This window comes from Hyla sarda, chromosome 9 (genome assembly GCF_029499605.1).
Source record: "Hyla sarda isolate aHylSar1 chromosome 9, aHylSar1.hap1, whole genome shotgun sequence".
NCBI lineage: Eukaryota > Metazoa > Chordata > Amphibia > Anura > Hylidae > Hyla > Hyla sarda.
The window spans coordinates 44,732,323-44,747,184 of record NC_079197.1 but is presented as its reverse complement, the minus strand read 5'-3'; the positions used below and the strand labels follow the sequence as shown (position 1 = coordinate 44,747,184).

At 45.0% G+C, this 14,862-nt stretch overlaps 1 pseudogene; it reads left to right on the top strand.

Moving 5' to 3' along the window:
- LOC130291886 (alpha-galactosidase A-like) overlaps positions 1 to 14,139 on the top strand; it is a 37,316-nt pseudogene extending 23,177 nt beyond the window's left edge.
- Positions 14,140 to 14,862: the final 723 nt, after the last annotated feature.

Here is a 14,862-nt window from a genome sequence, read left to right as displayed (position 1 = left end):
TATTAGGGGGCAGTACAGAGATCTTTTCCATGATCTATTTATACCCAGAACTGTACTTATTACAAGGGGACATTTTCTACTCCTAGAGGAAAAAAATTCCCACACTAGCACTGATGGGGGTTCTTTAATGTAAGAGCAGTGAGAGTATGGAACTCTCTGCAATAGGAAGTGGTCATGGTAAACCTAATAGAAGTGTTCAAAAAAAGACCTGGATGCATTTCTAGAGAGCAATAATATAATGTTATAGTCACTAGATTCTGTAGGTGGGATGTTGATTAAGGAATTTATTCTGATTGTCAGGAAGACATTTTTTACCCCTAAAATGAGGAAAATGGTCTTCAGCCTCAGGGTTGGTTTTATTTTATTTATTTACTTCCTTTGCATCAACACTAAAGGGTACTAGGCAGAACACTATAAGGTCATAGACTGAGTACTAGGGACGGTGGTTCCACCATTTCCTCATGATTAATAATCTGCTTAAGGGTAGGGTTACACATGCCGTATTTTGCTGCATATTTTCTCACCCATTGAAGTCAAAGGGTAGCATTATACGCAGCTGATTTCGCTACTTATTGACTTTAACGGGTGTGAAAATATGCAGCAGCAAATACGGCATGTGCGACCCTACACTAAGAAGAGTTTTTGGAGATCAATTTCTATTTATTGTCCCTAATAGTTATCTTCCTAACTATTCCCGTTTTTCCTAATTTTCTAGCTGGTCATTGGTAACTTTGGCTTGAGTTGGGATCAAGAAGTCACACAAATGGCTCCATCATGGCTGCTCCACTGCTAATGTCTAATGATTTACGAGATATCAATCCAAGATCCACAGCACTTCTGCAAAACCAAGAGGTGATTGCCGTCAACCAAGACCCCCTAGGTGCTCAGGGGTACAGAGTGTTTAAGGTAAAATATGGTGGTATACGATTTTCTTATAAGTTATTACAGTATATGAAAGATTTTAAAAACCTGTTTAGGTGAATAACAAAAATGCTACTGAAGATTAGTGTCGATATATAGTTGCAGTTAATGAAAACATCTTTATTGAGCAATTGGATTAAACGTATATGTAAGTAAAATGAGTCACACATGGATTGGGCGGCACCGTGAGATTGCAAATGATTAAAGTTTTTTTTTTTTTTGTAAGTATTTATTTAGAACTGTTTTTTAAAGAACAAAAAAAAAGAACAAATACTACACCAGCACAGAACTCCTCAAAGCATCACAACCAGTAATGAGAGGCAGGAAAAAGATACAAGAAACACATGGAAGACAGGTCAATCATGAAGCCCAGCACTAGGCAGCACAGTAACACAACACACGGACACCCACACACACCACACTGACACACCCAAAGAAGCACCCCCACCCAGCCCCCACTCACAAGGAGGAAATACTTTATTGAGGAGCACTTACCCGCTCCGGAGGGACCACCGACTCTCTTAAAATCAGCCACGGCATCCAGACCTTATCAAATTTCTTTGGGCACCTGCGACGGATTATATAAAGTTCTATATAAAGGAACATACTTGTTAACTAAAGTAAACCACCGAGAAATAGGGGGATGGTAGTGTTTTTCCATGCCATTATCACAACCTTACATACGCAAAAGCAAGCATCTATGTGAACCCAATTCGAGACAATTAATGATTCCCAACAAACTACCGGGGAAAACACAAAGGGGAACTCTAGATGGTCGGACAAGAACTGCATGACAACCCTCCAAAATGGTTCTACACACGGACAACTACACACAGCATGAGTAAGAGGTCCCACATCCGATTGACAACAGAAGCAAGTATCAGAAGAGGAGACACCTATACGGAACAGTTTAACGGGAGTATAATATAGACGCAGTATTAATCTATCCTGTATAAGCATATTCCTAGCACTTACCACAGTAGGGTAATACATTTTTACAACTTCCTGCCACTGGTCCTCTGTCAACTCTGGGATATCCACCACCCAGTTCACAAACGCCAACTCAAAGGGATCTGGACCCATGGACTGAAGTAAAGTAAACGCCTTTGTCAGGGGTTTGGCGAAGTCAGTAGTACCCAGCAGCAGTAGTTCCACTTCAGAAAAGACAGGAGTCACATCAAGAGAACTAAATTGTGCCACAACTGCAGGTCTCAACTGGAGGTACCTAAAATGGGCATTCCTTGGAACATGAAAGCACTCACACAATTCATGGAAGTAGGGGGAAGGATGAGAATTCCCCAAATAAATGCATGGCAAACTTCATCCCATGATCACTCCAGAAGCCGGTCACTTTCAACTCCCGTAGGTGCTCAAAGTGAGGGTTTCCCCACAGGGGTGCTCTAGGAGACAGTGCCGGCAACGGGAAGTGTCTGGAGACCACCGACCACACCTAAACTATACCTTTAATAGGAGACGGTAACCTAAAAGAGGGGGTGTACCTATACAGGGTGTTAGTAAGAGTCTCATATAAACCCATGATAGCTCCTGCCAGTGCTGTAGCTACATTCGCAAGATCCAGGTAGATCCACCAGGCGGTGTACACTAATTGTGATGCTAGAAAATAGTTATGCATGGCAGGGGAAGCAAAACCACCCAGTTGCTTCGACGCCTGGACCAGTGCCTGACCCAGTCGTGGAGGTTTATTTTGCCAGTAGATCTCAGAACACCGCCCAACTTCACAAAGAACCTCTTAGGGGGAACAGGGGGGACAAATGGAAAACATACAGAAACTTAGGGAGATATATAACTTTGAAAATATTAATTCTACCCGCTGAGGAAAGAAGCAAGGAGGTCCAGGATTGCAATCTGGTAGCCGTAGAGGCCAGAACAGGATCCAGATTCAACGCCATATAATCCCTCAGACACGCAGTAACCTCTACTCCAAGATATCTAAATTGGGTAACCACCTGCAAACCATTGGGAAGAGAGGGCAGAGGATCAGCAACCACCGACAAAGGCATCTGGGAAGATTTTGCCCAGTTAACCCTCAAGCCCAAGAAGGAACCAAAGCTATCCAGGAGATAGAATAACGCCCCCAGGGAACCACGAACATCTGCTAAGTAGACCAAAGTATCTTCTGCATACAAGGAGACCTTCTCTTCAAGGGACCCCCTACTTAACCCATGGATATCAGGTGAAGCTCTTATGGCCGCTGCCAGCGGTTCAACAGCTAAAGCAAACAGAAACAGAGACAGCGGACACCCCTGCCCAAGAGAAATATGCAGAGATATCCAAATTTGTGTGTATTCTAGCCCTCGGTTTACCATATAGTAACCTTACCAAAGCTCAGAACGTCTGACCAAAACGAAGGATCCTCAGCACAGTCCAAAGATAAGGCCATTCTACTGAATCAAAAGCCTTATACACAGAAGCCCACAGAAGCATCATTCTCCGCAGCAGCAATATTAAGATGTAAGCCCATTAACATTAATGTCTGCAGCTAAGACATCGGTAAGAGTCAGATCCTTCCCCAGCTTGGGGAGAACCACAATAAGGGCTTCCCTCATGGAGTCCGGAAGTTTCCCAGTCTCCGCAGCAACGCTAAAGAGATTTTGCAAAATAGGGATCAGCCTCTCCTTGTTCACCCTTTACCAGTCCCCAATCATCTTGTCTAAACCCAGAGTTTTCGCCATTTGCAGCGGGGAAAAGGGGGCATCTAAAGCAGTTGCCTGCACCTCAGTTAGGGATTTAAGGGGCAATTCCCTCAAAAATGAGACTAAGTACTCTGGGACATCCAATAAGCGGGAAGCATATAGAGTACTATAGAAAGCCCAGAAAACATCATTAAAGGGGTTCTCCGGTGCTTACACATCTTATCCCCTATCCAAAGGATAGGGGATAAGATGCCTGATCGCGGGAGTCCTGCAGCTGGGGACGCCTGTGATCATGCACGCGGCACCCCATTTTTAATCAGTCCCCGGAGCGTGTTTGCTCCGGGTCTGATAAGGGTCTACCGCAGGGTCGGTGGCGTGTGACGTCACGCCTCCGCCCCGTGTGACGTCACGCTCCGCCCCTCAATGCAAGCCTACGGGGGGGCCTTTACTAACCAGTGGGTCCCTCTCCAACACCCCAGATTCTCTCTATAATACAAGGAATGGATGTGCCTACTCGCCCTAGCTAAATACGCCAGCAGCTTGCCATTTTTTATCTCCAAACTGAAAAAGGCCCGCCTCCCTATCCACCATCCTCTTCTGAATTCTCTCCTTCTGACTAATCAATAAAGTTCTCTGGGCCTCAACCCAATTCCTCTCTACTTCGGGTGAAGGGTTTCTCACCATCTCCGCCTCCAAAACCCCAATCTCCATCTGCAATGCCCGCTCCCTAGCAGAATAAGCAATCCTCTGCCCCACAACCCCTGCCATAAATGCACCCTTAACATGTGTCTTATAAGCATCCCACTGCACTAATATGCACTAATTTGTCGGGGTGAGACCTGTTATGTTCCCAAAAACAATTAAGAGCTTCAGGCAATGAGGCCGCCACCACCACTTCCTGCAGCCAGCCGGGATGCATACACCAAATTCTAGAGGAACGACTAGGGCCCAAATATAGGGTGAGCACAAGAGCTGAGTGGTCTGAGATCCCCCTAGTGGTGTACGTGACATCTCTTACCATAGACAGAAGATCTGAGGACGCATACGCCAGATCAATTCTGGAGAATGTTTTGCTGACTAAAAGGAGAACACTGGGTCAGACGGGTGCTTCCAGCGCCATACCTCAGTAAGAGACCACACAGAACTCCAGGCGTTAAGACCAGGAGAGCCAGAATCCACCACACTAGTGCGATCAACACTTGGATCCGGAACTGCATTAAAATTGCCTATAATAAGAACAGGAATAGAGGGAAATGTAAGCATTTTAGATGTAATACACTCTAAGACATCAAGATGAAGCAGAGGGGGGACATACAATGACATCAGGAGAAAACTAAAGAAATGTAAGGAGCAGTGGACAATCACAAATCTTCCAAAATGGGCACAAGCCACCTGTTCAATTACCAGGAGAAGGGATTTAGACACTAACAGGGACACCCCCTAGTGGAAGACGAGTAAGTGGAATGATAACCCCTTGCAATCCATGCCCTCTTAAGGAATAACATTTTTTGCCCCGTGATTATGTGTTTCTTGTAGACAAATCAAATGTGGGGCCTGACCTTTAATAAAAATCTAGACCTTTTAAACTTAGAGTTGAGGCCTCTGACGTTCCAACTCAATACCTTAAGCGTCCCCATAATCCCAATAGCGAATCAAAGATTTCAGGAAAAACCAACTAAGCTGTAAACTCCTACCTGGTTGGGCTCTCCAGGAACATGGACCACACACACCACATACACACCAACACAGCAGACATATGAACATTAGACCAAAACAACACAAAAACAAATGCAAAATATAGCAATAGCATCCCCATTAAACCCTGTCTAACACTGGGAACTCGTGCAGACCTAGACCCTAAACTCTAACAGATGGGCAGTAGAAAGAACTCAAGTATTCAAACCATTCCACTCCCTCCCCCCAAACCAACCCCAACTAAACTAGCTAAGTGGGCCAACTCACTAAAGAGCCCCTTAAACTGGTCAGATACTTGTAGATGAGTGTCTGCAGGTTGTCTCTTAGCAGGGAAACATTAGATAGAAATCCTAACTCCCTAGCTTAACAAGACTAACTAAAAGGGGGAGCAGCAAGAGTCTTGACATGGAAGTCTGGAGGGCTCGCCACAGGTGCAGCGTCCACCCACTGCAGAGTCTCAGCTGGTGACGTAAAGAACCGTGCAGTCACTCCATCCACAACTCGAAAGCCTGGCCGGAAAAAGCATCGCATAGCGATATCCTTTAGTGCGCAGGCGAAGACTGACTTCCGCAAATTTAATCCTCTGTTTACGGAGTTCAACAGAGAAGTCCGGATAAAAGGCAACCCTGGAGTCATTAAAGCACAGCTCTCCTTTGATACGAACCGCCCGCAGGATAGCCTCTCTGTCATGATAATGAAGCAGTTTCGCCAAGAACGGTCTGGGAGGGCCTGGCTGGGACCTTATGCGCCCTCTCTAAAGTAAGGTGAGAAGGTGTCAGTGGGTAGTATTTCCTTCAGCCAGGATTCCAGAAAGCTCACAGGATCAGAGCCCTCCGCTTTCTCAGGCAGTCCCACCAGGCGTATATTGTTATGCCTAAGTCTGTTTTCCGGATCATCCACCTGCTCAAGAACTTGTGTAGTTTTGGCACTGTACTGAGGACATCTGTTCAGGCAAAGGATGGAGGGTATCTTCAACAGCCGAGAGCCTGATCTCCACCTCTCCAGTGCGTTCCCGCAGCTTCTGTGTCTCATGACGGAGAATAACGAATTCTTGTTGAAGTTCATCCACCTTGGACACCATCATAGTTTGACACGAAGTAAAGGCCACCAGCAACTGATTACATTTTTGATCAGTAGACTCAGCATGGCAGGAAGTATGTGGTGGAGAACATCGCCCTTCATGGCTAGGACAACCAGAAAACATGGGAGGAGAGGGCTCGGGCAAGGCTCTATCCACAACCTCCGCAGGCCTGGAGAATTGAGGGCCTTGGCAGCATGTGTAGAAACCTTAGAAACCAGAAGAGTGGGAACACATGAATTCCGCCTGGAATGTCCGCTAGCCTGGGAATGACCCTCATCTGAAGATGCGTCTTCCTCTGACAATTGCCTTGCGGCCTCAGCAGCTTGTTTAGATTTTTTAGCCTTGTTCTGTGAGCCACCTATATCTACTGAAGGATTGCAATCAGCTGTAATGTAGACACCACAAGTCTCAGCAGAGCAGCAGAGTCCAGGTAACAGGAGCAAGCACAGCAGGATCAAACAGCCCACAGAATGTCAGCAGCCTCACAGCAAGTCTCACTGTATGCACAAGTAGAAGGCGGGCAGAATCAGCCCCACTAGGATTACACAGGAGTTGTAGCAATACTGTTAAGTCCAGCAATAGTTATGATGCAGGCAGGCTCACCACAATAATGTCCAGTAATGCTGGAGAAATTATAACACTGGCAGTTGCACTCACTATTCCTCCCAGGGCAGGTACATGCAGGAGACCCCCAGTGTTCCAGCAGCAGATGCCAGTAGACAGAAGTGTTCTCCAGCAAGGCAACCGGACACCTTTTTTTTTTTTATAACCGCTCTTCTAGGTGATTGCAGGCCAATGCAGAAGTCCACAGATATGGCAGGGTAAGTGGGAGCCCCCATCACTCTCTCCCCACAGCAGCCGCAGGAGCAAGCCCACCAGAGCACTAGCACGCTCCCGTCGGGTGAGTAAGGGCCCACAGGGGAACTAATTCAGGGTAATAAGGAGTCAGGCTAGCGGGAGCACTGCTAGTGTTGTAAATGCCCCAAATAAAACTCTCTTGCTTATTTGCTTCTTGGCCGAATGATGCACCAGGTCCAATGCGCATTTGATCGTCGCTTCCGAGGGTGGCATCATCCCAGGGAGTCAAAGTTTATAAGGTTACATCTGCATATAGCAGTACAACATTAATAAAACACCTGTTGTACATCTTGTCACTGGCATCATCAGTATGTTGGGTGACGTGCCACATCAAAGCGAAGCATCACCGTGTGATGCCAAGCTTGATTAGTAAAGATAAGAGGGCTGAACTAGAGGGATGGGTTTGGCCTAGGCATGCACACTGCTGCAGCCAGTTTAGTTAGACCAAAAGAGGAACCATACTTACAAGGAGAATCTTATTTATAAGAAAAGATGATCAACCCTTTTAAGTATATGAATGGACCATACAAAGAATATGGTGAAAAGCTGTACCCCTCAAAAGACAAGGAGGCACTCCCTCCACCCCCTTGGTCGTATATCAACTGTGGTGGAAGCATTCTTCCTGTTTATTGGCTTTTTTTTGTTTTGTGTTTCCTCTTTTGCTTGGTTAGAGGTGGTCACCTCATTATTTAATGGTAACTATTATAAGGGTATGTTCACACTGAGGAATTTGGGCGGAAATCAAGCAGAAAATTTCTGCCTCAAAATATTGTTACTTTTCCACAAGAACTCACAGAGATTATGCGCAGAACTCCGCGCGGAAATGCAGGTTTCATGCAGAGGAGGAGTATCAAGTATTTCAAATTCCGCGCGAATTCCGCATGGAAATGCTTCTGATTGAAAAAAAAATAACATTGATCTCTATGGGAGAACGACGCTGATTCCGCCTGAAAGAAAGAACATGTTCTTTCTTCAAGCGGAACAGACTTCCTCGTCAGAATTCTGCTTGAGGAAATTCCTCAGTGTGAACTGAGGGGCAGAAATTCTGTACAACTCTATGAGGATTTCACTGCTGAATGATTTGGAGAGGAAAAAGCGAGCAGATTACTCGTGGAAATTCCTCTCCAATTCCTCAGTGTGAACATACCCTAAAAGGTATATTTTAGTATAGCACTTTATACATACTGTAGTAGAACACATGTTTTTGCAAGGGACAGCTGCCAAGAATTTTATGGGTGGTAAGAGATGGGTAGAAAACCTTGATTTACCTTTTGAGGAGCAGCATGTACCCTTTAACCCCTTAAGGATGCAGGGTGTTCCCGTATGCCCCGTTCCTGAGTCCTTAAGGACTCAGGGTGTACAGGTACGCCCTGTGTTTCTCTGATCCCTGACGCTCACCGTGTGAGGACCGGACCGGGATGCCTGCTGAGATCGCCGAGGGGGGTCCTGAGACCCCTCCATATCGTCCAATGCCCACATCGCTGGTCAATTCAGACTGGCGATCTGCGGCAATTCCGGGTCATACGGGACTGTGACCCGGAAGATAAACGTGGCTGTCCAAGACAGCCCCGATCCCCCTGAAGGGATAGGAGGGAGGTGGCAGGGGTGCCACCCCTCCTATCCCTGCTATTGGATCGGGGGGGGGGGTTGTAGGGGTTAAAGTTCAGTTCCCCTGCTATGTCCCCCCAGGGTAGTCCGGGCAGAGAGGGGGAACTGTCCTGTGAGCGGCGGCAGCAGTGGAGGTCCCTTAACGGGCGGCGGGGACTCCTGCTGGTGCGCCGGGTGAGATCCTGCTGCAGGAGCCAGGAGGTGAGGGCCAGTTTGGAGACCACTGGTCTCTAAACTCTAGCCCTACAGATGTTGCAAAACTACAACTCCCAGCATGCCCAGACAGCTGTTTGCTGTTTGGGCATGCTGGGATTTGCATTTTGCAACAGCTGGAGGGCTACAGTTTGGAGATCACTGTGCGGTGGTCTCTAAACCGTGGCCCTCTAAATCTTGCAAAACTACAAATCCCAGCATGCACGAACGGCAAATGGCTGTCTCGGCATGCTGGGAGTTGTAGTTGCGTGCCTCAAGCTGTTGCATAGCTACAACTCCCAGCATGCCCTTTGGCGATCAATACATGCAGTAAGTTTGTAGTTTTGCCACAGCTGGAGGCACACTGATTGGAAAATACTTAGTTAGGTATCTGGTTTTCCAACCAGTGTGCCTCTAGCTGTTGCAAAAGTACAACTCCCAGCATGCACGGTTTGTCAGTGCATGCTGGGAGTTGTAGTTTTGCAACAGCTGGAGGTTTGACCCCCCACCGCCTCGCCCCTCCATGTGAATGTACAGGGTACAATCACACGGGTAGGGGTTTACAGTGAACTTCCTGCTTCAAGTTTGAGCTACGACAAATTTTCCGCCACAGCTCATACTCCCAGCAAGAAACTTGCTGTAAACCCCCGCCCATGTGATTGTACCCTAAAATCACTACACTATGCTATACTAACACAAAATAAAGGGTAAAAAACTGTATATATACACACCCTTACACTGTCCCCCCCCCCCCCCCTTCGCCATCCCAATAAAATTGCCGGACAGCTACTGACAGTCCAGGCATACTGGCAGTTTAGCAACAGCTGGAGGCACCATTTGGGAATCACTGGCATAGAATATTTTTGGTAGCTGAGGCAATTGTAATGCCCTATTCACACAGAAGAGTTTCCGCTCATCCGCCAAAAATTCCGCTTCCGCTTTTGAGGCTTTTGTGCGGAATCCAAGCGGAAATTCTGCAGAAGTGTGAATGGGAGTGTGGACTCCCATAGAAGTGTATTAAGTTTCATTTAAGGAGGAATTCCTCAAGCGGAATTCTAATTGTAAATGTAATTTTTTATTTGCACAGCCTACTGTTCAAAAGATCTGTCAAACACCAGTGGGGTGTAAATGCTCACTGCACCCTTTATTAAATTGTGAGGGGTGTAGTTTCCAAACTGGGGTCACATGTGGGGGGGGGGGTCCATTGTTCTGGCACTATGGGGGCTTTGTAAACACACGTGTCCTTCAATTCCGGACAAATTTTCTCTCCAAAAGCTCAATGGCGCTCCTTCTCTTCTGAGCATTGTAGTTTGCCCGCAGAGTACTGTACATCCACATATGCGATATTTCCATACTCAGAAGAAATGGTGTTACAAATTTGGGGGGGTATTTTGTCCTATTACCCCTTTAAAAATGTAACATTTGGGTAAAAACCAGTGAAAAGAAAAATAATTTTTCATTTACACATCCGACTTTAACGAAAAGTTGTCTAAAACCTGTGGGGTGTTAAGGCTCACTGTACCCCTTGTTACATTCCTTGAGGGATGTAGTTTCCAAAATAGTATGCCATGTGTTTTTTGCTGTTCTGGCACCATAGGGGCTTCTTAAATGTGACATGCCCCCCAAAAACCATTTCAGCAAAATTCACTCTCCAAAATCCCATTGTCGCTCCTTCCCTTCTGAGCCCTCTACTGCGCCCGCCGAACACTTTACATCCACATATGAGGTATTTCCTTACTTGAGAGAAATTGAGTTACAAATTTTGGGGGGATTTCTGTCCTTTTACCCTTTGTAAAAATACAAAAAATGGCTCTACAAGAAAATGCGAGTGGAAAATATTAAGATTTAGAAATTTCTCCTTCACTTTGCTACTATTCCTGTGAAACACCTAAAGGGTTAACAAACTTTCTGAATGTCAATTTATAATACTTTGAGGGGTGCAGTTTCTATAATGGGGTAATTTATGGGGTATTTCTCACAGAAAGGCCCCTCAAATCCACTTCAAACTTAACTGGTCCCTGAAAAATTCAGATTTTGAATTTTCGTGAAAAATTTTAAAATTGCTGCTATACTTTGAAGCCCCCTAATGTCTTCAAAAAGTAAAAACATGTCAACTTGATGATGCCAACATAAAGTAGACATATTGGGGAGATTCATCAAGACCTGTGCTGAGAAAAAGTTGTCCAGTTGCCCATGGCTACCAATCAGATCGCTTCTTTTATTTTTCACAGGCCTTTTCAATAATGAAAGAAGTAATCTAATTGGTTGCTATGGGTAACTGGTCGACTTTTCCTCGGCACATGTCTTGATGAATCTCCCCGATTGTATTTGTGAATCAGTATATAAGTTATTTGGAATCTCCATTTTCCTTACAAGCAGAAAGTTTGAAAAATGCTAAATTTTCTAAATTTGCATGGATGCAAGTAGAATATATCGCTAAAAAACAATTATTAATGCATAAAGTGACAGTGGTCAGAATTGCAAAAAAAAGGGCTGAGTCCTTAAGGGGTTAAAGAAGGCAGGAAGACCCAGTTTTACATGCACATAGTCTTACTCTCTCTATCCCCTGCATAGCACTGGCTAAGACTTGCCCCCATTTCCTGCATGGCCTCTTTACTGCTGAGATGGAATTTCCCTAATAATGGGTATTGGCTAGCAGTTTGCCAGGGGAAAAAAACACACCTAGTGGGCATGACTTTTTCTGGGGTGAGGAGCCTTTTTCGTAATTGAATTGATTTGCAAACATTTTAGGAATTACATAGGCTATCACATGGAGGGAAGCTTTGTGAAAAGACACCATTAAAGCCTACAGCTTCTCAAAGATCTCCAGTATCGGTGGAGGGTGCACAGCAGCTGGAGTCCTGGTTTCATTAGCTTATATCATAATAAATAAGAGGGGGGAAACACACTGCAGCACTTCAAGGTTTATTTGAATTTTTTTTTTTCACAAGAACATGTGGAGCATCTCCAGGATCTCCTATACCTGGCTATCTGTCTTGTGTGAGAGAAATCAAAGCAGTTTGTTTCCCATTGGCCCTCTGCTCCACCAATTTCTTCTTTCAGTGTTAGCAATAGCAGTAGGTTGTACACAGCAGCTCAGGGTGTAGAGAGGAGGGAGACAATACATGGAGGGCAGGTCACACTGGATGTAGACAGGGGAGAATACCATGGGCTATGTACAAGTGTAGAGAGAAAGCAGTGCACCCACAGCAAACTAGACTTTTGGAGACACAAACATCACATCCAGCATGCAATACATAGAGGACACATCCACATAAAATGAATCTAGGAGCAGGCTGCAAACTGTTCATTGGGGGTCTGAATATGAATGAAGATTGCATACTCAAGCTTAGTGCTTATTATGAGTTAAAACGGTTGTATTAACATATGTAAATGTTTTTTACATGTAAAAGTGGCCATAGCTTTAAAGGGGTACTCCGGTGCTTACACATCTTATCCCCCTATCCAAAGGATAGGGGATAAGATGCCTGATCGCGGGAGTCCCGCAGCACCCCGTTTGTAATCAGTCCCCGAACACGCTCCGGGGACTTATTATAAACGGGGTGCCGCGTGCATGATCGCAGGCGTCCCCAGCTGCGGGACTCCCTCGATCAGGCATCTTATCCCCTATCCTTTGGATAGGGGATAAGATGTGTAAGCACCAGAGTACCCCTTTAAATACATTGGTTTGGGATTTTTATTACAAATGTTGCCTTTTTGTCACTTTAATTGAACCTAATATTCATTTCTTTCAGGGAGATAACTTTGACTTGTGGGAAAAGCCCCTTACTGGAGGATCTCTCGCAGTTTCTATGACAAATCGCCAAGAAATAGGTGGTGCTCGACAATTCCTTCTGTCACGTGGCATACTTTGGGAAGGATTAGCTTGTAAAAACAAGTGTTACATAACACAGTTGCTTCCAAGACGGTACGAATATGGGTACTTCAATGAAACATTCAGCTTGCTGCTACCTGTGAACCCCTCAGGCACTGTATTGTTGAGGGTGGATTAATCTTACACTGTTTAATAATAAAGGAGCAGGAAAATCAGATCAAGGACAGCACTGCAGCTTGGAGAACAATCATTGGTGAATTCATTGGTGTTGAAGATCGGTTAAAGGGATTGTCTAACAAAACAGGCAACCTGTGTATGGTGTCAATGTATAATAAAGCCACTTACTAATATAATGTTATTAGCCATAGTGCAGAGATCTTCCATACCAGCTGTGTTGTCTGGCTTAAGGGCTCGTTCACACAGGTGGATCCGCCGATGATGGACCCCTACAGTGTGTCTCAGATGTGCCTGCAATCTGCCGCTACAGGCAAACACACTGGTGTAATATAATGTGTACTCGCACACATCGTGGCCGCTCCCCCTGCTCCCTGACCTAGGCCGAGAGCAGCTGCGATCTGTGCGCGTATACTGCGCGGCGACTCGCACATCGCAGTGTGTCTGCTCGTAGTGGCGGATGGTCGCTCCAAGCAGCAAGCAGGCACATCTGAGACACACTGTAGGGGTCCATCATCGGTGGATGCACAATGTAAAATACGCTGTGGATCTGCCTGTGTGAACGAGCCCTAAAGCTGTGCCATCATGTCAAAGACTCTAAAGGTTAAGCTCCCGTCCCTGCTTCCCCCTCGCCTCTTGTCTGCTCAGGACAAGACCAGTGATGTGGAGGGAGTCCAGAAGGGGGTGGTGATATTTGGAGCTTATATTACTGTTCATTGGATTTATGGTCACATTAGTTTCTCTAGCTAATAAGCAGTGATGTGTGATCACCCAAGTTCATATTACTGGCTGAGCAGACAAAAGGAAGGGGGGAGCTCTGCATTTAGTAAGTGTGACGTGATGTTACAGCTCACAAGAGAAAGATCTGTGGACTATGACTATTAATCAAAATTTTTAATAAAGAACTTATGTTGGGTAACTGAGCCATAACCACACACAGATAAATAGCTGAAAGTGACAGCTATCAGGACAAAAATAATTTTGCCACACAATGTTAGGTGAAATGCATTCCTCCATTTTTTTTTTCCTCCATTCACAATTTATACAGAATTCCAATAGTAAATGAGGGTCATTGTATATCATTATTCCTGTCTCTGTTTTACACTACCTGTGGTTCAGGCAGCATGAAATCATGGGCAGATTCCCTTCAGTGTGATTTTGCCTATTCTATATATTTTAAAACATGTCTTCAAGGGTATCCCACTTTGCTTTTTCAATAGCAGACCATGAGGGGGGCAATTTATTATGCTGCTACGCCTGCTTTTAGGCATTAAAAAAAAGTGTGCCTTTTTGCATTTTTACACCACTCTTGCCTGTTTTTAAAAAGAGGGTAGTGAATAAAAATCTAACCCTTCATCTAATTTATTACAATATAGGCAACATAAGATGACAAAGATTGTGGCTGAAATTGACATAAGCTCAGAGTTGGTGTGGATTTCAGTGTGATACAAGCAGGACAGGCACGGCACTTTGTGATTCTTTAAAAGGCTGTATCCTTTTAAAGACCCAGAAGACATAGCATTCGGACAATTAATTACTTAGGACTGGTGTTTGAAATGCTAATCTTTGTACATTGTCCCCCAAAAAAAGTGTAAATCAAAAAAGAGTTGGGCATTAGTATATTTTATACAATGACTTATTTTCTGTAGCTGTACAAGAATTCCTTTAATTTTATTAAAAGGACATGGTCACTTTTAAGTTGATGCCTCTACAACATGTCCAGTTATGCCTTTCGGGATATACAGTACCTCCCATGAGTACACCCTTCACATATTTGTAAATGTTGTACTCTTTCTATGTGACAGCACTGAAGAAATTACACTCTGGTACACCGTAAAGTAGTG